The sequence below is a fragment of the Macrotis lagotis genome, chromosome 4 (genome assembly GCF_037893015.1).
Source record: "Macrotis lagotis isolate mMagLag1 chromosome 4, bilby.v1.9.chrom.fasta, whole genome shotgun sequence".
NCBI classification, from domain to species: Eukaryota; Metazoa; Chordata; class Mammalia; order Peramelemorphia; family Peramelidae; genus Macrotis; species Macrotis lagotis.
The window spans coordinates 462,033-485,846 of NC_133661.1; the positions used below are offsets into that span (position 1 = coordinate 462,033).

The window sequence follows — 23,814 nt, forward strand, 5'->3', positions numbered from 1 at the left end:
TCTCAGACCTTCCCAAAACAGAAATTATGTACCAAAATAAAGCAATGTCTGTTGTTCTATGAACCAGCATACCCCTCCATCCAAACTTTAATACTAACCCCAAATCCAAAAATTTTTTAAAAAATCCATAATGCTCACTGAACCTGAACTTACTCAGCACTCAGCCTCCAGACCCCAGGAGACAACATAATCTTACATCAAAACCCACTTCTGCACCCCAGTCTCCCCTTCCTCTTCCAGTACTCTGTCCAGTACTGCAGCCAGTTTGATCACAATCCTGCCAGGGACTGCCACCTGGAAATGCCAGTGATGTGAAGCTCTGACTTATCAGTGGCAGAAAAATCAGGGCTGGGCCAGAGAACTAAGAAAGGAAGACCTAAGGAGTGGGAAAGGCCCCTCTAGGGCTCCCCACCAAGCCTGAGGCAAGTCCTGAACACCTCAAAGTCCCTTGGAAAAGTGAACCATGAATTGTCTCCTGTGAGAGGAGGTTGAGATGCTTTGAGATCAAGACCCTCAGGATACCACTATCAGAGGGGAGGGAGGCAGAAAGTGAGGGAGGGAAATCTGAAAGGACCAAAGATTCCAAGAAGGAAAAAACTCAGAGATATTGAACATAAACTGATAAATCATCAGGGGAAAGCAGCAACAACATAGGAATAAATGCTGAAAACGAAGGGGAAAAAACTCCACATTTAATGAGCCAGAGAAGCCTGCAAAATGTGGAAGACAACACAGAATCACAACCTACTGTTCCTGAGAGGTTTCAAAGAGAAATGAGAATTAGAAGAGAAGAATTCATGGCCTGCCTAGCAACAAGAGCCAGCAGGATCTGCAATGGCAAGCCTCAGTAGACTGGGAATGTGAATGATGCTCTAAAAGACAAGATTTAATTTAATTATTTTGATTTTTCCAATTATGTGTAAAGATAACTTTCAACATTCATTTTTTATTTTTTATATTTAATATTTATTTATTTATTCTCATTTTGTACAAATATTTTTATACATTAATATAATATTCTCATTTAAGAGTAACAAAATACCCCCCCCCAAAAAAAAATATAGACTCACTTGAGCAATAAAGTAAAGGGGAGAGAAAAAAATTAAAATAAAAAAATAATAGTAATAATTATAGGTATGGCCAGGTGGCACAATGAACCAGTCCTAGAGCCATGAGCACCCGAGCCCACATCCAGCCCCGTACACCCAACAATCACCCAGTCATGTGACATGCAAGCCACCCCAACCCCACTGCCCTGCAAAAACCAAAAAAAAAGGAAAAAAAGACCCAAAATAAGATAAAATAGTAATAATAGTAGGGGTGGCTGGGTGGCAGACAGAGCATTGGCCCTTGAGCCAGGAGCACCCAGGTCCAAATCCGGCATCAGACACCCAACGATCACCCTGCTATGTGGCCCCAGGCAGGCCACCCAGCCCCATTTGCCCTGCATCCCCCCCAAAATAATAATAATAAAAAACGTGCTTCAGTCTTTGTTCCAACACCAACAACTCTGTCGCGGGTGGATCACATTCTTTATGATAAGTCCATCACAAAAATTACTTCCATATTTTTCCACTGTTGCCATTGCTGATCACAACTCCCTCCTTTCATTATTTCTCCACTACCATGTACTATATTTTCTCTCTCCTTTCACTCTGACTCTGCTGTAGGGTAGCTGAGTGGCACAGCAGACAGATCCCTGGCCTTGGGGCCAAGAAGCCCTGAGCCCTCCTACCACCCCTTAGGCCCAGCATCCACCCGGCCCTATGGTCCCGGACAGGCCATCCAATCCCAGCCCCTTGCAAGAAGTAAAAAAGAAAATGTGTTATATCTGACCACTCTCCCGCCATGGTCCATCCTCTCCTTTATTCACATCCCCACCCCTTCCCCCTATCCCCCCCTCCTTCTTACTCCAGATGCCTATACCCCATTGAGTATATATGCTGTTTCTTCTCCTAGCCACCTCTGATGAGAGCAAAGATTCCCTCATTCCCCCTTGCCTCCCCCTTCCATATCACTGCAATAGCTCATTGTAATAAAGAAAAATCTTATTATATGAAATATCTTGGCCTATTCCCCCTCTCCTTTTTCTTTCTCCCATTACATTTCCCTTTTTTGTATTGACTCCATTTTTACACCATATTTTATCTTCAAATTAAGCTTTCTCCTGTGCTTCAACTATAAAAGCTCCCTCTAACTGCTCTATTAACTGAGAAGGTTCATATGAGTATTATCAGTGTCATTTTTCTATGCAGGAATACATGGAGTTCATCATCATTAAGTCTCTCATATTTTCCCCTTCTCCAATTTCTATGCTTCACCTGAGTCCTGTATTTGAAGATCAAACCTGTTCAGCTCTGGCCATTCCAACAGGAACATTTGAAATTCCCCTGGTTCATTGAAAGTCCATCTGGAAGAAGACATTCAGTTTTGCTCAGTAGTTGATTCTTGGTTGCATTCTAAGCTCTTTTGCCTTCCAGTATATTATATTCCAAGCCCTATGAGCTTTTAATGTAGTTGCTGTTAAGTCCTGTGTGATCCTGGCTGCAGCTCCATGATATTTGAATTGTGTCCTTCTGGCTGCTTGTAATATTTTCTCTTTGACTTGGGAGTTCTGGAACTTGGCTATAATATTCCTAGGGGTTGGTTTCTTGGATCTCTTTCTCAGGGGGATCGGTGGATTCTCTCCATTTCTATTTTGCCCTCTGCTTCTAGAATATCAGGGCAATTTTCCTGTAGTAATTCTTTGAAAATGATATCAAGGGGCAGCTAGGTGGCATAGTGGATAAAGCACGGGCCTTGGAGTCAGGAGAACCTGAGTTCAAATCTGGTCTCAGACACTTAACCTAGCTGTGTGGCCTTGGGCAAGCCACTTAACCCTGTTGACCTTGCAAAAAAACCTTAAAAAAAAAAAGAAAATGATGTCAAGGCTTTTTTCCTGATCATGACTTTCAGGTATTCTAATAATTTTTAAATTATCTTTTCTAAATCTGTTTTCCATATCAGTTGTTTTTTCAATGAGATGTTTCACATTTTCTTCTAATTTTTCATTCTTTTGGTTTTGAAGTATGGATACCTGATTTCTCATAAATTCATCAATCTCCCTGAGTTCTATTCTTTGTCTGAAGGATTTGTTTTCCTCAAAGAGTTTTCCTATCTCTTTTTCCATCTGGCCAATTTTGCTTTTTAAAGTATTCTTCTCCTCAATAACTTTTTGAACTGTTTTATCCATTTGACCTAAGCTAGTTTTTAGCATGCTATTTTCTTCAGCATTTTTTTGGATTTCCTTGACTAGGCTGCTGACTTCATTTTCATGTTTTTCCTCCATCTCTCTCATTTCTTTTCCCAGTTTTTCTTCTAACTCCTTCATTTGATTTTCAAAGTCTTTTTTGAGCTCTGTCATAGCCTGAGCCCAATTTCTGTTTTTCTTGGAGTCTTTAGATGCAGGAGCTTGTGCTTCCTCATCTTCAGACTGAGCATTTTGATCCTTCTTGGGATCATAGATAATGTATTTCTCAATGGTGTTCCTCTTTTTTCTCTGCTTGCTCATTTTCCCAGCCTGAGCCTGTTTTGGGGGTGCTTCCTGAGATTTTGGGACACTCCCACAAGGGTCTCAGTGTGTGAGGCTCTGTCTTCCCTCCTGGTCTGTGAATGACCATATGCACCCCCCCTCTGCCACAGGGCTGAGGTGGAGGGAGCCCCTGCTGTTCTATTGGGGGGGCCTAGACTGTGATCAGGACCTGAATGTATTCAGAGCCCCAGAGTCCTTGAATGTGTTCAGAGCCCCAAAGTCCTAACATTCATCTTTGTAAAGTTTTCTCCCTCCCACTCTTCTCTCCCCTCCCCAATATAACAAGTAATCTGATACAGGTGTACTTTAACATTCTAACATTGTTGTCCTTCATTCTCGAAGAAGATCATGACATCAGGGAGGTGATGCCATGACAAGCGCATGAATTGGATTGGAGTGATGGGGGTTGTGCTAGGCCACCAATCTGTCCTCCAATCATATTGGTCTAGAGGCCAGATATGGATCAGGATGATTGGAGAAGACCCTGGATATGAGGGCATCAGAATTAAGTGATTTACCCAAGGCCATATAGCTACTAAGTGTCAAATATCTAAGGTCATATTTGAACCCAGGTCCTCCTGACTCTAGAGCCAGAGCTCTATCCACTCTACCACTTAGTTGCCCTTCCTGTATTAGTCAGCTTGGTTTTTTTTTTTTGTTTTTAGTTTTTAGTTTTTTGCAAAGCAATGGGGTAAGTGGTTTGCCCAAGGCCACACAGCTAGGTCATTATCAAGTGTCTAAGGCCAGATTTGAACTCAGGGACTCCTGACTCCAGGGCCAGTGGTCTATCCACTACACTACCAAGCTGCCCCAGGTCAGCTTGTTAAAGAAGAATCAAAACAAGAGGGGAAACCATGAGAAGGAAAAAAGAAACAAATTTTAAAAATTGAAAATATTATGCTTCAATCTGTATTGAGATTCCATACTTCTTTCTCTGAATGTGGACCACATTTTTTCATTACAAGTCTTTTCAAATTGTCTTTGATCATTGTATTGCTGAGAAGAACTAAGTCTATCATACTTGATCATTGCCCAATGTGACATTTAAGGTACACAATGTTCTCCTGGTTCTGCTCCCTTCATTCAGCATCAGTTCATGGAAGTCCAAGTTTTTCTGAATCATCATTTCTTTTAGAACAACAATATTCTATTACATTCCTAGGCCACAACTTGTTCAGTCATTTCCCAAATGATGGTCATCCCCCAATGTCCAATTTTTTTACCATCACAAAAAGCTGCTTTGAATATCCTTATACATGTGGGTCTTTTCCCCTTTTTTTATGATCTCTTTGGGATACAGACTCAGGAGAGCTATTGTTGTATCAAAGGACATGCACAGTTTTATAGCCCTCTGGAGACGGTTCCAAATTGCTCTCCAGAAAAGTTGGATGAGGTCACAACTCCCCCAAGAGTGCATTAGAGTCCCAGTTCTCCCATATCTCCTCCAATGATGGTCATTTCCTTTTCCTGTCATATTAGGCTATCCAACAATTGTGATGTTATACCTCAGAGTTAAAGCAAGAACTGTCAAAGCAAATCTGTAGCTCTCAAAGTCAGGATAAAGAGAGAGCAAATGGTCTCCCACAAAGACAGGACAGGACAAAAAACCTTGTTGTAGGACCTTCATTTTTGAAGAGGACCAAAGAAATCACAGGCATGAATTGACTTGAAGTGAGGCAGAGGTTCACAAAGTCATCTTCCTCACTCTCTCTTCCAGAGTCATGAAAGTCCAGTGAAAGGACAAAAGTTCAGATGACTGGCTGTGACCTAGGATGCAGTGACTGCCCTTGGTGTATTCTATATCTGACCAAGGTCTAAGTGTTCCACAGTGCCACTTCATTCACCTTCTTGGCTGTTGGAACAAATAGAGGAAGTCTTCACATGCTTAGAGTGGGCCACTCAGGAATCCATAACCTGGTTTAACCTGTCTGCTGAGAGGGTTTTACTGGGGTTGACTTCTGTGCATATTATAGCAGTGAGTGCCAGATGGACACCAAAGATGATGTGCAACCCTGAAAAGGTCTCAGGAAGCCTTCATCCCAGAGATGCTCATCCTCTCTGATCACTCCATGCACTCCTCCCCAAAAATCCTTAACACCAGAGTGAAGGAAATCATAGAGAGCTGTCCAGGAATTCTGAATATAGAAAACAAAATTCCAATTGAAAAACTTTATAGGGGCGGCTAGGTGGTGTAGTGGATAAAGTACTGGCCCTGGAGTCAGGAGTACCTGGGTTCAAATCTGGTCTCAGACACTTAATAATTACCTAGCTATGTGGCCTTGGGCAAGCCACTTAACCCCATTGCCTTGCAAAAACCTAAAAAAAAAAAAAAAACCTTTACAGAGGGGGTAGTTAGGTGGTGAGGTGGATAGACCTGAATTCCAATCCAGTCTCAGGCACTAATATTTACTTAGCTGTGTGACCTTGGATAAGTCCCTTAACCTCATTGTCTTACCAAAAAAAAGACAGCTATGGAAAAACTTCACAGATCCCTTCCAGAAAAAACAAACCTAAACAACAATAACAAAATTCAAGGCTGAAAACTCTAAGAGACATCATGGAAAGCCATGAGCAAATAGACTTTCAAATATAAATAAGGAAGAGGTATAGAATAATGTGTCCTTAGAACATGTGAAACTCAGGATGCAGCTCACAGGGAGCTATACTATAGATCTGACCATAAACATCAATAAATAAGCATTCAGTAATAAAGCCGAGTTTGAAACTAGAATTATTTGTTTTTCTAACAATCCAACAACAGCCATGCAGGAGGAGTGAATCCATGTAGAGACAACAAAAATAATAATAGCAATAGAAAAACCAGTAAGAAAGAGCCTTCTTTCTAAATGTATACAAGAAGGAAAAAAATCTGGGCAAGGTAGAAGAGGTGGACAGGGAGCATTATAGACAGAACCCGACAAGACCCTGGGTCAAGTCAAGGGTCAGCAATATGGTCTCAGAAAGAGAAGAGGGGTGTGGGTGAGGAGGAAGAGAGAAAGAGTGAAAGGGGTGGGAAAGGAAGGAGATCTTACTTTGGAGCTAGGAGAGGGTCTCCTGACAAAAGCTTCCATTGGTGGAAGGAGGTGAAGACCCTACACTGGATGAGGCCTCAACCATTTAGGGCTTAAAAAGTCTGCTTGATCTTGAGGGGAGATTGGAAACCTGGTGGGGGGGGGGGCACCTGGCATAGTGGGAGAGTCTGGACACAGAGAGATTTCCAGAAAAACGTAGAAGAAAAATGAAAGTCAACAAGAGAGGGTCTAGATCTGTAGTGTGGACACCTGCAATGATTGGCATTGTCCCCAGACTGAGGCACATAGGATAATCACTAAAAGGGGAGTCTAGAAGGTTTACCTTGGAAGCTTTGATTGTATGAAGAAAAGAAAAGAGAAGACAGAGGAGTTTAAGGATCATGAATCAGAGAATAAGGGTCTGATGTAGACAGAAAAAAAGGTGATAATGAAGAGTGAACGAATCCTTTTTAAGAGGGGTGTAAAAAATAAAATTTAAAAACAAATGAATAAGAGCAGCGAAAGGGGAGGATAGAAAAGGGAAAATCTACTTGACTGAGAGAAACCAGATATAATCAGGAGAGGGGAACAAGTAAACAATACCCTAAAGGGAAAGGGCTGACAAATGAGAGGAGATGAGAAATAAAGGAAGAAAATCAGTGGACTACTTAAAAAAAAAAGGCAGTAACTGAAGGAAAATAACACTTTTTCCAGCAGAAGGGAGGGGAGATCCTCTGGGGAAATCATAGCTTTACAATCATACATTAACAAAATAGAAAAGAGAAGGATTAATGAACTGAATCTGCATTTAAAAAAAAATCAGAAAACCAACAAATATAGATTTTTAAAAGAGGAGATATTAAATTATAGAGGGGAAAATAGATATATTAAAAACAAAAATTCATAGAAGTGATCAAACTAAAAACTGGTGCTTTTGAAAAAGCTAATAATATTGATAAACCTTTAGCTAATCTAATTTAACAGAAGGGGAAGAATAAAAAAATTAAAATAGAAATGAGCAGAGTGAATTCATAGCAAAATCAAGACAAAATAATAATCAGAACATATTGTCTACATTATCCTTATATGGAAACAAAACTGAGAACATAAAAGTGATAGAGAAATATCTTCGAAATATATGACATCCCAAATGATGAGAAGACAGGAGAGAGAGATCTCAAATAACCCCATCTCAGAAAAGGAAATAAAAGACTACTATTCCCCCCAAAACGATCTAAGCCCCAAATAATGAGTCCACTTTTTGAGAGGGTAGAAGTAGGTGGTGGGAGCACAGGAGTCTGAAATGCCCTTTTTCATTTCCTGTGCTGCTTTGGGAATTTAAGAAATTGGTCTAATTTGTGAATTACAATGGGAGAAAGGGGGCCCACTTTCCCTTTCTGCATCAAGACGGGGCTTGAATATAAGTGGATCCCTTTTGTGCTTGAAATTTTCCTAGTTGAATAGCCTAATTAGCGGTGTCAGTCACATGGTCTTGTTTGGACAAGACTGGTGTCTGATCATCTTCATTCCCCTGTGGAGACATGTTCCAATTTGAGGTGGCCAGACCGGGTTGATGAGATCCTTCTCATTCTGAATGTGCGATCATATTCAATTTCATAATGTTAAAATTCTGACAGTTTTGGGGACATAAATTGGGTTATTTAGGGATTCTTCATTACCAGCAAGGTAGAATCGATTTCAGGGAAGGATTGATTGAATGCTCCCACTGTTGTGGCTAACTAAGAACCGACCTCCATGAATGCATAAGGTTTTCAGAAAGACACACATTTCTGTCCTCTGCTTTACACTTTCTCTTTTATATCAAATACTGTCCATGAACCAAGTTGTCATAATCTTGCTATTCTTTAATTGTGAGAAATAGAAAACCATTGATGAAAATGGCCATGAGCCCACTAACCATTTAGCAAAAGCAGCACTTGCTTGGACTGATAAATAATTCTCTGTTGTAATGATTCCTTCCTATAGAAGAGAATAATTATCTTGGGCTTACCCAACCAAGCACAGAGGAGGCTTATTGATACATTCAATATCTGGAATGGCCAGAACAGGCAAGGGTGGCAATTCTTTGGAGGCTGGGATGTGAGCTGATTTTAGACTGAAAAACCATGTGAGCTGAAGTTGGCTCCTATGCTTTTCCTGCAGCCCGTGGTACCGGCTTGTGGCTTTGCTTGGCAAGCCAGCTGCCTTCTTGATTGATCTTCAAAGACAAATGGCATGAAAGACTGGAAAAAGTAGGAGAGGTGGAAGAGCAGACTTCACCACACTAATCTTTAATTAAAGACAACATGAAAACCTTCTCATACTCTCTGAAAAGTGTGACCAAGGATGGGCAGGAACACTACCCACCCCAGGTAAAGCCCAGGCTTGGTTACACTAACTTAGTTCACAAAATGACCTCAAACAAAATTCCAAATAACAAATTGACTTGACAAGGAGGACTTCCCACAAAAAAGTCTCTGAAAGTCCTTCTTTATAACCTTAGTCATTATGAGACAACAATAATATGGGGAGAAAGACCAAACCCAAGTCCATCTGGGCAGGATAGGGCAAGGGAAAGGGTTCAGCTTTTCCTGTCCAGCTTTAGAGAGTCTTTTATCTTTGGATAAAGAACTAAGCCATCAGGCACTAACTGAATCAGCAGACTCACAGAATGGCTCCCACGGCATCTTTTTGGATAAGACTTCTTGCTGTTTACTACATCTCATCAATCTGTCTAGCCCAGGTCTCATTTGCAGTTCACCAAGTTTCTACTTTCTTAAGATGGAAGAATCAACTGTATGTTGCTACAATTCTCTAAAGAACTGGAGGGTAGAAGGGTAGAAGAAGACTGTTGTGTCCCTTAGTTATGGATAATGAGCTTGTGACAATTTTTTCTACTGTATGACTTTTATTTCCTAAAAGAGTTTTTGCAGAACAAATGTATTTATTTTCATTTTTAATCTTTAGACAGTAACATGTAGAGTCATGGTAAAGATCAAAATCCAGAGATTTAGAGCTAGAAGGAACAGCTTTTCTGGTTTGTCTCAGTGGGATCAAACTCTGATCAAACACCTCCAATTAAGAAGACCATGATTTTAATGACTTAAGATTCCATAATCTTTTTTTTTTTAAATCTCTTGTAAAAATCTTTTGATATAGTTCTGTTTGTCATCTTGGTTTTGGGCTCCATTATGGACCTAGTGAATTTCTTCTCTCTTCTCCAAATTCAAAAAAGAAAGAAAAAGCCACGTGAAGAAAGGAAAGGAAAGAGGAACAGAAGGACAGTCTAGACCAACTGAAACCTTTGGAAGGCTATGTTAGGGGTTTGGCTTCTCAAATACCTCACTTACCTAACTGTCTTCAAAGTGATGACTGTTAAAAATGATCAATAGATGTAAAAAACGATAAACAGGATAATTTCAGAAAAATCTGGAAAAACTTAAACGAACTGATGCAATGTGAAGTGAACTGAACCAGAACATCAACTGTGAATGACAGCTATTCTCAGCAATACAATTATCCAAGACAATCTCAAAGTTCTATTGATGAAATATTGCTATCCCACCTCCAAGAAAAACAACTGATATTTTCCTAAAACAAACTAAAGGATACTATTTTCACTTTCTTTTTTCTTTTTTTTTATTCAGGTTTTATTCAAAATGACTAATATGAAAATGTTTTATTTGAGTATAAACTATATCTGATTATTCACCATCTCAGGGAACAAAGAGAGAGGAAGGAATAGAATTTAGAATTCAAAACTTATAAAAAGTCAATTCTAAAAAATTGTTTTAATATTTAATGAGGGGAGAGTTATATACACACATGCTCTGTATTCCCTTTCAGGCCAGATCAGCTTGCTCTCCTGGTGCTAGCTGGGACCACCAGCTTTCTAGATAGTCATGATGTCAGAAGTTCAGAAAAATTAGAGTATGAGACTAACATTGCTGCCCATCGTTTTCTTCTTTTCCATCCCTATACAACAACCATACATTGATGGTTTATTTTTAAAGTCTGTTGTTCTTTAATGATGGAAAGGAAAAGAGTGTAGAGACATTTTCTGTTTCTGTTCCTGTAAGACTTACTCTCCTTTCCCCTGCATTAGCAGCAGAAATTGGACACATTTTTAGAGGAAAAAGTTCCAGTTATGCTTCCTTATCTGAGCAGTTAGTAATCATGGAGTTTCTATTCCAGTGAATATCTGGCACCTGCCAAGTCAAGAAAGGGAGACTCTACTTCGTATAAACTTCAAAGCCAAGAATGTCAGAATCTAGTAGACATTAAAGAAGAGCCTTTCCACTGCTTCGCTCCCACCTGCCCTTTGAGAGCATACTTTTGTTATATCATGTTATTTGTCAAAATCACATTTTCCTTTATGTGGTAGGAGAGGGGAATGCTGGGTAGATGACTTGAGTATGACTTAGCATAAATCTGCCAGGTCCTAATGCAAAGAATGTCCTGAGGAGGTTGGCATGTCATCCAGTCCTAAAGCCTCCAATGTCAAAACTGGAAGGGACCCCTGAGGTCATTTGCTCCAAGCCCCACATTTGTCAGCACACATTTACACATTTATTCTTCTTCCTTTATCTGATGTGGTGTGGTCATAAGATGTGAGCTGTGCCCAACAGTCTTCTGGGATCTGCCAAGCCAAGAAAGGGAGACCATACTTCCATGTGGAATGAATAAATGAGTGAATCGAATATGGTTCCAGTTCCTGAAGTTATCAGTGGACTTTATGACTCTGTTCATCAGGTCACCTGCTTTCTTAATTGTCTTCAAAGGTAATGGCTGTGAATTATGGTAAGCAGAGGTAAAGAAGAGACAGCTTTTACCACCTTCATCCTTGAGTAATAAAGGCAAACAGAGTTCCCTTGTTCCATTCAAAGTGTCTCCGAGTTTTGAGAGGGATCCTGTAAGCCACAGATAAAACTGTTCCATTGTTTCAAATTAATTCAGACTAATTTGATAGCACACATTGTTTTCTCTTAATTCTCAGTTAAGAACTGTATCTAGGGGTGGCTAGGTGGTGCAGTGGATAGAGCAACCAGCCCTGGAGTCAGGAGGACATGAGTTCAAATCCAGCCTCAGACACTTAATAATGACCTAGCTGTGTGGCCTTGGGCAAGCCACTTAACCCCATTGCCTTGCAAAAACCTAAAAAAAACCAAAACTGTATCTAGCCTCAGCTTACAGATCAGATTGGGACTTGATTGTATAAGCATCAGTGGGAGAATTAAGAGTTCAGCTTCCTGATTCCTTGATTGCATGTTAGAGAATGACAAAGATTGGCCATTGAACATTTTTGCCTTGCACATTTGGTGTCTTTTTGTATGTACTCAAAATATACTTTTTGATGTACATTTGATTTGTGTCCACTGCTCTAAAGGGTCAGTCTCTGACTCTCCTGCCCTGACTGTGGGTACCCTCCATCCTATTCCTGCCACTCTGGTAAGAGATCTAACTTCTTTCAGACAAAAGGGACCAGTTACTGGTAGCTTTATTTCCAAAAGAAATTTATAGTTGATGTCACTCATCTCAGAAAAAAATTCTATCTTGTTGCCCAGAAATCACCCACTATGAAGGAAAAGATAAAGAGAAAAGGAAACCTGAGCAGAACTTTCCCGTGATCTTAGTCACTGCCCAAATGCCTCCAGCTCAAGGAGTCTTGCTATGAAACCTTAGGAACAGGTATACTTTCATTGTCCCAAAAGGGAACTTTTGACTAGAGATTATGGAAAGGAAAAAAAAAGGATGTAGAGAATAAGAATAAAAATAGAATACTGGAAGGAACTAAAGAAAATTTACAGCAGAAGAGTGAGGGGGAGGGGGAAGGAGGAAGGGGGAAAGCGTCTTTATTTTGTTTCTAGCTTTTTTCTTAAGTTTGAGCAGTCAAGGGAAGAAGATTGTAAAAAGTAAAAACTTTGAAAAGTCTTCAGAAAAGACAAGTCTCTCTTTTCTCTCTGTATTTCCAACACTGGACACCTTGGTAAACACATTGATGAAAGACAGATAAAAAACCTAATTAGAGACCAAATTTGTGATTAAAAAACGTTTTCTCTACTGGAAATTTCTAAATTGTGATTTGAATGTATTTATGAGCACTTTGATGAGAACAAAAATCGGCACATCTCAGGTTACTTCAAAAAAATGAAATATGGGGGCGGCTAGGTGGCATAGTGGATAAAGCACTGGCCTTGGAGTCAGGAGTACCTGGGTTCAAATCTGGTCTCAGACACTTAATAATGACCTAGCTGTGTGGCCTTGGGCAAGCCACTTAACCCCATTTGCCTTGCAAAAACCTAAAAAAAAATGAAATATGTTTGCTCTTTAAATTCAAAGTAATATGATGGAGAATTAAAGATTGAGATTAGATTTCTGCCTACTCTGGTCCACTTTTCCAAAGGAGCCAGAGTTTGTCAGTCTATGAGTCTAAAGTTTGTAGGTGCTACTCTGTAGGAAAGACACTCTAAGGAGATGAGATATTTTTTCCTGAAAAGGCAGAACAGGAAAATTTTAGAACACTTTCAGTTTTCTCTCTGCAAAAGAATAAAAGTAAAGTTGGGATTTATTTACCTTTCTATAGCTTACTGCTTTTAAACAATCAACAGAAGATACCAAATGAGGTGAGCCCTGTTCAGTTGAATCCCAAAGGGCTCCCAGAGAGAGAAAAACTTGTTTTAAAAAAGTAGAAAGCATTTGAAAAAGAAGCAATATTTCATTTTTTCCTCTGAAGGTTATAAGTTAGAGTAAGAGTCACCAATAGAGAAAACAGAAGACTTTGAGTGATTTCAATGAAACACAGAACTTAAGAAAATTAGTCTCTACCAGACATTTTTGTATAATGCAATTTCTGTTTAATTACTATATGAAGTCAAAATTGTGTTCTAATAAGGTATTTTTAATCAAGAAATCATAATGCTACAAATCAAAGGATTTTTCTAATTTAAATCATATTGACCATTTGAAATGAGGTAAATTTTATTATAGAACATAATGAATAATAATTTCCTTTACTATCAGAGACTTAGTGAAAAAGAAATAAAGTCATTGCATATGTCTGTAAGATAAGGCAGGCTATATCCAGGTTATATTAGTCTTTTTTTTTTAGGTTTTTTTCAAGGCAAACATGGTTAAGTGGCTTGCCCAAGGCCACACAGCTAGGTAATAATTAAGTGTCTGAGACCGGTTTTGAACCCAGGTACTCCCGACTCCAGGGTCGGTGTTTTATCCACTTCGCCACCTAGCCACCCCTTATATTAGTCTTCTTAAACATCAAAGATTGGGTAGTAAGATGACTCATTGGATAGAACACTGGGCTTGGAATAAGGAAGACATCTTCAAATCTAGCTATGACCCTGTTTGATTCAATTCACCATCTGTATAATAAACCCCCAGAAGAAAATGGCACATCATGTTCTAATATCTTTGCCAAGAAACCCCAAATGAGGTCTCAGAGATACACAACTTAACATCACACAATCAAAGAATTTATTGAAAGTACTGATGCTTAATTTACATTTAATAGAACCAATGAAATGTTCACAATTACATCCCAGCAACTGTAGCCTCACCATCACTTTTCAATTTGAGCTAATCTTACTTAATTCAAAGCACAAGCTACTTGATAATAGTGGGCCCTGAAATTTTAAATCATGGTAGTTACTGGCTCTTATGAAAGTTGAGATTTTAAATTATTGACATTAGTAATTATATAGCTAGGTTTGATTTAGTTGAATCTAAAATTAGTGTGAAAAGGATTTCTGTCCATTTAAAATCAACGAAAAATTAATTGTTCTTTTGATGAGAGACCAACAGAAGACTCCTAAGTGCTTGAATAAATACAATAATTTAGTAACCTATAGTATTGAATAATATCACAAATTTTGTATAAAAAAAGGAGGCAATTAGGAGCACAAATCTTTCACAGCTAATGAAACAGTGCTTCCTAGTTCCTTGATTTAATTAAGAACTAGTAATCAAAATGAAAGTTGATTTTTTGCAGTAAATTAGAAATTGAGAAAAGTAAACGGTCAAAATGTGAAGAAAGCTGTTGAATTTAGATTATTTGATAAAGTCTAAAGTAATAAAAACTTACTGCTCTATAGGGAGTAGTAGAGACCCTGGAAGGTACCAATATCTGTGACATCCCTGGGCCATACTTGGGCTTTGATCAATCCCTTTGGTAATTTTCAAGGAAACCCCTTTGTGAAATGGGTGGATAAGTGATTCTCTAGCATGGAGAAGGGGAACTTGGAGAGCAAGATGCATGACTTCTCCAGGATCATCCTCCTTGCTGTACATCATATCAATTTTCAGTGAGGAGCTGGGAGGAACCTTAAACTTTGGAAGAAATTAGGTCCAACAAATAGCTCCTCCCCCAAAGGATGGCTTTCAACACTTAGAATTTTCACTATTACACTTTGTGGAAATGACTCTTCAGATCTTTGTTGTATCTGCCTTATTTATAAATAACAGAAGTTAGAGTGTGAAAGGGCTGAGATAGCCATTGCTTCCCTGTTCCCTGTGCAAACCACAGAAGTTGTCGTGGACTGAGATCTAGCTAATTGGTGCCCATGATTATTGAGTGACTTAGGGTTCTTAGGTTTTTATGTAAAGCAACAGGGAGCATATTCAATTGAATGAATGTCATCCAAAAGGTAAGAAGTCTTGTTGCATGTTTTCCAATACATGAGATTGTGGAGAGAGACAACCTCCCTTCACATTATGCATTGGACTGTTCAGGTTCCTAATAAACTAACAAGTAACATTAACCTAATGGGAATCATTGAATGAGTCATTTTTTAAAAATAGTTAGAAATCATAACTTACAGTTACAGGAAGTTCCTTAGACTTTCTGCTCATCAGAATTCAGGAGATCTTGTCAGTCCAACCCATGGGGATCTAAGAAACTGAACCAAGGTCAGATCATGAAGGAGGCCATTTGCCCATTGCTTCTGAAGATTGTTGTGCATACTCAAAATGGTCTATAATGAAGTATCATCTTTAAGCCTGCCTAGTAACAAGAGTTCTTTCTATTTGTTCTTTCTTCCCAAGAGTTCCCAAATGCCTTCTTCCTTCTGTCCTGCCTCTATCCATCTTATTTTTTATTCTTTCTTACTCTTTTCTACCCTCTTCTGTCCAACTTGCCTTCTTTTCCTTCCTTCCAGAAAAGCCCCCTCCATCCTTAGCGCTCCTCCATCCCTTCTTTCTTCCCTCCCCTCCCTCCTTCCCAGCCCCACTTCTTGCGCCACCACATACACCAAAGTCAGGGAGCTGAGAGTCAATATGTTCATTTCTAGGGTAGTCCAATGGTCACCATCTTTGTTTTTGAGGGTTCACACCCCCTTCCCCTAAGGTTTTACTTTCCCAGGCTCCATTTTGGCTCCCACTCCTTCAGAGGTGGGTCAGGACTGGATTCTCTGCAGGGTAAAGTCAGACATGCCTTGTCTACATCCCCCACCACCTTGCCCAGGGGACCCAGACCCAGTCAGGAGTAGTCCAACCTTCCCTCCCTCAAGGTCCTTCTGCTAAGGGGCCCAGGGCCCATCTGCCCCTTGGTGAGGACTCAGGGTGCCCTCCTGCCCTGCCCCTTAGGTGCCCTCTTGTTTCTGACACATCCTTGGGGCTGGGAGAGACCCCATTTCCCAGAGCAGGGCACGGTGGGAGGGAGGCCAGCTGTGGAGGACTAAGGGGCCACTCAGCGCCCTGTGCCCCTGCCCCTCCTTCTGGGGAGGGGCGTGGGGGAGAAGAGGAAGGGGACAGGAGGGAGCTGTCCAGGAGACATGCCCATGGGGGCGAGGGAGCAGGGAGGACATTGGGGGGCTGCCGCCCAGCTGCACTTCAGCTTGACCTCGCCAGGATTCCAACACGCAACCTTCGATCCATCGCGCCTGAAGGTCCTGGCTCCAGCCTCCACACTGGCCCTTGGACCCCAGTCCATGCCCCAATGTGGTGATTCACTGGGGGATGGGGGGACAGCAGGACCCCTTAGGCCCCACCCTGCCTCTCCTTCCCTTTCCCAGCTAGCTCATGTTATGGGGGGGATGCAATGGGGGGGGGGCAGCCTTGACCCCCCGTGCCCCTTCTGCTTGGCTTTGTGGGGACCTCAGGACCAGGGACTGGGAAGAGAACCTCACCCTACACTAGGTGAGCCAGTGTAGACTTGGGGTCCCTGAACCCCACTGAAGGGGCAGGGGGCCTTCTCCACTTGTAAGTCACCCTGTGGTCACAGAGAGCGCTGCCATCAAAGCCCACTCTTGACTGCCCTCTGATCCTCCTGGATCCAGAGTCCCTAGGTCCATCTGGAGGCCTGCTCCTTGATGCTCCCAAGAGTATCCCTTCTAAACTTAAATGCAGTGGGGGGGGGAGGCACTTGAGGCCATGGCATCCCTGGCTGGGCAGATGCATCCAGGAGCCACTTGCCAGAACTCCGTCAGGGCCCACGTCCCCAGGCTGGCTTCTCCTGGCAAGAATTCATTGAGCCAACCAGGGAGTCTTTTCTCTGCCAGGATTTCTTTGGCCTGGAAGCACTGCCCTGTGATTTTCCTGAGTGCCATCCAGGGCCCACTCATGTTTTGCAGAGCCTTGTGGTTTTGTACTGGAGGCTTTATCTTGGGGGACCTATGTTTTCCTGTCATAGATGTTACCTGCAAGACCTTATAGAGCCAGACCTAGAATGGACTGTCATTCTGTGGCTCAGGAGGATGCCAGCCAGATTCCTGACCTCTTGCTCTGTTCCTACCAATTCTCAAAGACAAAAGAAACAAATAGGAATGTGAGAGCAGAGGCCATTCTATTCTCCTTAGAGAGAGTTGGGGCTGCTGGGCTAGAATTCTACCTCCAGGCTCCCTACCTTGAGGGAGGAGGACCCCCTGCTTTATAGCCAGGACTTGACTTCCTTCCCAGCAAATATAGGTTCCTCCATGAACAAACATCAGAAATGGCATGTATCCAAGAAAACCCTTAGCTAAACCAATCAGAGAAGGTTTATATAGGAGAACATGGACCCAGTCAGAGAGTGAAGGAATCCACCTACTGGGCTTCACTAAAGAGAAAGTCTTAGCTCTCATCCAAGGCAAGTTCCCTAAGACTTTAACATAACAAGTCAAGGATAGGGCATTATTTATCAATTTATAAGCAAGACAGGCAAATCATCAATAAATTGAGGCCAGTGGTCTCTTTAGATGACCAAAGGAGCATCCCAGACCATTTTAAATTTGGGTCTTTTCCTTCTGACTGCATATCATCAGACCTCCCCTGGCCAGCCAAGGGATCCCTGATTGGTGGACATTTAAGGAGGCTTGGTTCTCAATTGCTATGATTTCATCACTAAGAGAACACAAGTGGAGGAATGTGGCAGTCTCCCCCAATCTGGACTCAGAAAAGTCATCTTAGTCACCATCTCTCTGGCTTTGTTTCCCCTTTGTAGACCTGGTCGCTCCCAACTTTAATAAGAAAGAAAGACCCAAGAAGCATTTCTTATTACCTCAGATTGGCTTGTGTGAGAGCTTCAGAAAAGGGAATGTTACATTTTAATATTAATAATCAAATGATTTAGCTTGAAAAGGAATGTTCCTCAGTGAAATAAAATATACCCCAAGGGGGAAAATTGCTTTCATACTAACATGACCACTTAAGAACAAGCAAAAGTGAGAATGAATGCACCTACAGAATACGAAGAGAAACATAAGGATAATATCTAACATTAATATAGCATTTTCAGAGAGGTTTACAACTATTATCTTATTTGATCTCCACAACAATTCTGGAAGGGAGTGCTATTCATTCCCATTTCACAGATGAGGAAACTGAGGCAAGCAGAGATTAACTGATTTGCCCACTACTTACACAGCTAGCAAGAATCTGAGGCTGGATTTGAAATTAGTTCTTCTAGACTTCAACCCTGGCACAATCCCAATTCATTTGTCCACCCATTTGCCCCAAGGAAAGGACTGAAAAGATCTGATTTTGATTGAATTGAGACTCATTTATTTACATGTAAATAGTCACCAAGGAATTTTATTTGATTATAAGTACGTTCTATGATGTCTAATGCAATCCAGCATCTTTGCCCCAAATGGTCTATGGTCCTACTACATCTTCAGACTACAAGGCAGATGATTTTTTGATAGTTTTTCAACAGCAACTGTTGTTACTCCAAATGTGAGCTCTGTCGTCCAAAGACCAGTGAACTGAAGTGTTCTTAGAAGATTGAGCCATTCCCATGATAAATGAAGTGTGAAGAGAAGTCATGGCTCCTTGGAAAAAGCTCACCTTGGAGGAGGTGGCAAACAATGACATTGACCTTATCTCCTCCTTCAGGGCTCAGGATGATGAAGGAAATCAAAAAAAAAATACAAATGAAGAGAATCACAGCTTATGCCCGAACATCTGGGAAAGAGGGTACAGAAGAAAATGTAAAAATGGAGTCCCACCAAGGCAGCAACATGGTAGCCACCATCACTGGGTTGTTTCTGGGTTCACCAGGCACTCCTCAGCCAGTGCACTATTCCATAGATAAGGGAGAATTAACTCAGTGGTGGGTGAGGACTAGAAGCTGGATGGGAGCCCACTCTCTTTCTATTACACTGTTTGTGACTTGCCCTTGAAATAATAGGATTTGGGAAATGAAAAAGGACTGTGGCTCCTGCCCTTCTCTTCTTCCTTGTGAACAGGGTGGGCAAGCAACATTCCAACAGAAAAGGGGAAGTGCCATTTCCTCAAAGGGAAGCACAAAACCAGTATGCCCAAACCATCTGTGTGAGTGGAAGAGACCAGCATCTAACTAGCATAACCACATTTCCCAGAAAGGTTTAACCATGAACAACAAGACCCATAGAAAGTCTACCATTTTCAGAAAGCCGCTCCCTGAGCTATGTGATGTTCCACCAAGATGCCACTCCTCTCCTCTCAAGCTTTCAGTTAGCTGTTCTTCAGGCCAGGGAGGCCATTTCCTCACCTCTAAGTCTAGGATTCCCTGGTACCCATGCTCATATGTTACCTCCTTTTCCAGTTGGTCCAGCTACTAGTCCCACTCCAACCCCTCAGTCTACTCTGTATTTATTTAGACTGACTCTATATGGTTTAGGTTGTCTCCCCCATTGGGGGGATCCTTAAAAGCAGGAGGGTTTTGAAGGGTTGGGAGAGAGGTATCTTTTGCTTCTTTTTAAGACCAGAACTTAAGAGTCTAGCAACTAGTAAGCACTAAATGATTCTTTGACTAATTTATTGATTGATCAGCTCTTTTCTGTTTTGTTTTTGAAAGGTAGTGGGGTTGAGTGATTTGCTCAAGGTCCCAGAGCAAGGTAATCATTAAGTTTATGAAGCCAGATTTGAATTCAGTTCTTCCTGACTCCAGGGCCAGTGCTCTGTCCACTGTGCTAGTTAGCTGCCCCTCAGCTCTCTTTTCTAGAACAAAGGTTTGGAAATCTACCTCATTGGTACAGCACCCTCAGAAGAAAGATAGACAAAATAAGGCCACTGAGTAAGCCTTGCTACTGAACATGAAGAGTCCTAAGATGAAGAATGCCTTAAGGTACTTTCCATATTAGCTTATGTAGTCCTCACAACAATCCTCATTTTATGGAGGAGAAAATGGAGGTAAAGCGTGGGGTCAGTGGTTTGCCTAGCTTCACATGGCCATCTTGGGTTGAATTCACACCCAGGCTTTCCGGCTCTCACTACAATACTCTCTCATAGGGCAGTTAGGTGGATGTAGTGGATAGAGCGCTGATCTTAGAGTCAAGAGGACCAGAGATCGAATCTGACCTCAGACAACTGACACTAACTAGTTGGGTGACCCTGGACAAGTCACTTAACCCTGACTGCCTCACAACCACAGCCATCTCCAGTCATCCTGATTCATATCTGGTCACTGGATCTAGATGACTCAGCAGGAGAAAGTGCAGCTCATGATGTAGCACAGCAACCCCTCCCCTCACTCAAATCCAAATCACAGGCTTATCGTGGCATCACCTCCCTAATGTCATGCTCTTCTTTGAGAATGAAAGACATAACAATACTCTCTCATAGGTCTACAGACTTAATCCTGAAGGGACTTCAAAAGTCACTGAATCTGAGGCCCACCGAGACCCTCCTGGTCAACTCAACCACATTGACATGAGAACCACAAAAAAGGTGGGAAACAGAACACATGGTTATTTTTATCACCCTTGATAGCAGATGCCACAGCACATCCCCTCAAATCTATGTAACATATGCCATTACACATTAAAGGACTGCAAATTGGACCTGAGAAAAATGTGACCTGTGTCCCATTTTCCTTCATCTCTCTGGTTGACATGATGTCAATAAACCTGCCCCCACACTGAGGGAAGGATTCTTCACTCTTCTTTTTTTTTAGGTTTTTTTTTTTTTTGCAAGGCAATGGGGTTAAGTGGTTTTCCCAAGCCATATAGCTAGGTAATTATTAAGTGTCTGAGGCCGGATTTGAACTCAAGTCCTCCTGACTCCAGGGCCGGTACTCTATCCACTGCGCCACCTAGCTGCCCCAGATTCTTCACTCTTGAAAGTCTACAAGACAAATGAGAATGCACGATCTCGAACCCTGCGCTGGGTGGGGGCAGACTACTGTGGGACAGTGGTCTGGTTCTTCTCTGCCTTCTACAAGAATGAACTGGAGGAGGAACTCAACTTCACAAACTGGCTTCTGCCCATGTAGATGTGGATCCTCTCTGAACTTTACTGAGCATAGGGGTTCACAGCTCAGGGTCTTCTTACCCTCATCTTCGACCCTGGAAATGCTGTGCAAAACTCAATGGAGAGCCTTGGTCCCTGAACCCTGTGTCCAAAATCCTGATGAATGATCTCCCAATTGAGCTGTCTCAGTCCTAGGACTGAAACTCATGGTTTTGCTTTTTGGAAGAAAACTCTAATTGTCCCAAGTCCAGCCCACCCCCAGGAGAGTACAGGACCCCCTCCTGAGAAGCTCTCAGTAGCCTTTACCACTTGCACTATGCTCCCGGTATTCATCACCTAGTTGAGGGGGGAGGAAAATGAATAAGGAGAAGTCTCCATTTGCTCATCTATTATCTCTGCTTTCTTTGTCCTGGCCTTCTTTGTGTCCTCCCACTGCAGGCCTTGAGACTTGGGCATTACTGAGTCAAAGGAGAGCTGGTCAGAAGGTCTGCCTGTGCAGAGGACATTCTCTGAAACTCTATGGTGATGGTGACCATTGGATCATAATGTGGAGAGCAGAGCACCTCCCTTACATGATGAACCTCCAGAAAAGCTACTCTGTGAGTATTAAAACACCCCTTCCCTGCCTCAAGTATTTTTTTTCTTTAGTCAACCAGAAGAGCAGGAGACAATGTGATACAGTAGAAGGAGTATGGCTTCTGGGTTCAAATTCCTTTTCTGATGCTTCCCACCTGTGGGACTTTAGTTAAGCAAGTCACCTAATTGGTCCTTGGTTTCCTGAGTATTGAAGTGTTATCAATTTAGAGCTGGAAGGAATTGAAGAGGCCATCTTATCCAACCCCTTATTTTATAGATGAGAAAGGAGGTTCAGGTCCCAGTTGGATCAAAGTCACATGGACTTGGTGGCTAAGCTAGAAAATCACCTAGGAAAAAAAAAAGATTAAAGGACATGATGCCTTCCTTGGCCTCCAGAGAGGTGAAATGAAATTCTGCTCCAGGACAGCGATTTGAAATCCTCTTTCTACCCTTAAAAAGTCTGATCTGATGATTCTAGTCATTCACGGCTACCAGGGAGCACTCCCCCAAGGATCGCATCTACTTCTTGGCCCTCAGTCCAGGACAACTCTTTGATGTAGGATCTGATACTCAAAAGCACCTCTCTGACTGAATATAGAAAGTATTCTGTTCCAGAACCAAGACAAGAAAGGCAAAATCACTGTTACCCTCCCACTTGATCCAATATCCTTCCTTTATTATGGGGATCCATCCCCAGGAAGAGACCCTAATTTTGTACTGTTTTGGCCTGGGAAAACCATCATTCTCCTTCTACAATTAGATGAATCCTAGATTTAGAGTGAGAAAGAATCATGGCACTTACAAAGGTCTTTTAGAACAGTGCTACCCCCACCTCATTTTTAAAGGTGAAGAAAAAGGACCAAGAGGTAGCTTGACTTAAGCTAATGAGAAAGTGAGTAGCAGAGTCAGATGATGCAAGGTGCTAGAACCACACCTGGGAAAAGGGCTAGACCTCTGTTCTTGACTTCTGGAGGCCTGATATCCCTCTTCATAAACAAACAGGTATTCAGGTGAGTTTAGGAGGTGGACAAAGGGACCAATCAGGGGGCACTGGGGAAGATGAGGCATTAAAAGAACTAAGGGACGCTTAGATTGGGAGTTTTTCAACTTCTGAATTAGCCAATTTTACTATTACACCAATGGAATCAGAGATACAGTTGGGCTGTCTAGACCACAGGCATAGTATAGCCCCGTCTTCCTCCCCACCAAGGACAGGTTTTAACTGTTCTTGTGTCATGACACCTTTGGCAGGCTGGTGAAGTCTATGGACTCTTTCTCACAAGGTGTTTAAAGCATAACATGCAGAGCATTAGAAAGGAAAACAATTAGATGGAAATACAATATTAGAATACTCTAAAGAATAAGTTTGTTGCCACCAGATCAAGTATTTTGGCCACAGAGAAATAGTGTAACTATTCTTCCTCTCTTTTAATCTAAAGGTGGTGACAGCTCCTGACAGCTAGGTGCACAGCTCAGCCCTGGATTCAGGATGATCTGAGTTGAAGTCTGACCTCTGACTCTTGACTCTTACTAGCTGTGTGACCCTGGGTAAGTCATTTAACCCCATTTTCTCACATCCAGGACCATTCCCAGTTGTCTTTATTCCTATCTGGCCACTGGACACATATGTCTCTGGAGGAGAAAATGAGGCTGGTGACTTAGAACAGCACCCCCTCACTCAAATCCAGTTCATGTGCTTGTCGTGGTATCACTTCCCTGATGTCATGGTCTTCACTACTGGCCAAGTGAACTGGCTGGCTGGGCATGAGTTGCTTAGGGGTTGACATGTTTGCTCAACTGGGCAAAAACAGGACAAGGAAGGAGGGGAGATAGTAGCAGGCCCATGGACGGTCCCCCAGGAACCCCGGGAAATGTACCAAACAGGAGCCTAGCATCAGGAAATGAAAGACTTTTAGAGCCAACCTGAGAAATTGGTGGCAATCCTCTAGGTCAGAGGTATCAGATTAAAGTGGACGTGGGAAATATGCAGCAAAATCC

General features: G+C 41.8%; 1 protein-coding gene across 3 annotated transcripts in view; it reads right to left on the bottom strand.

Moving 5' to 3' along the window:
* Positions 1–18,544: 18,544 nt before the first annotated feature.
* Positions 18,545–23,814, bottom strand: part of LOC141520529 (scavenger receptor cysteine-rich type 1 protein M130-like) — a 31,278-nt gene continuing 26,008 nt past the window's right edge. Inside the window, exon 16 of one of the 3 annotated variants that reach the window (XM_074232100.1) lies at positions 18,545–18,972. The gene's annotated coding sequence lies outside the window, so the exon portion shown is untranslated. The other 2 variants (XM_074232098.1, XM_074232099.1) reach the window with 2 other exon arrangements.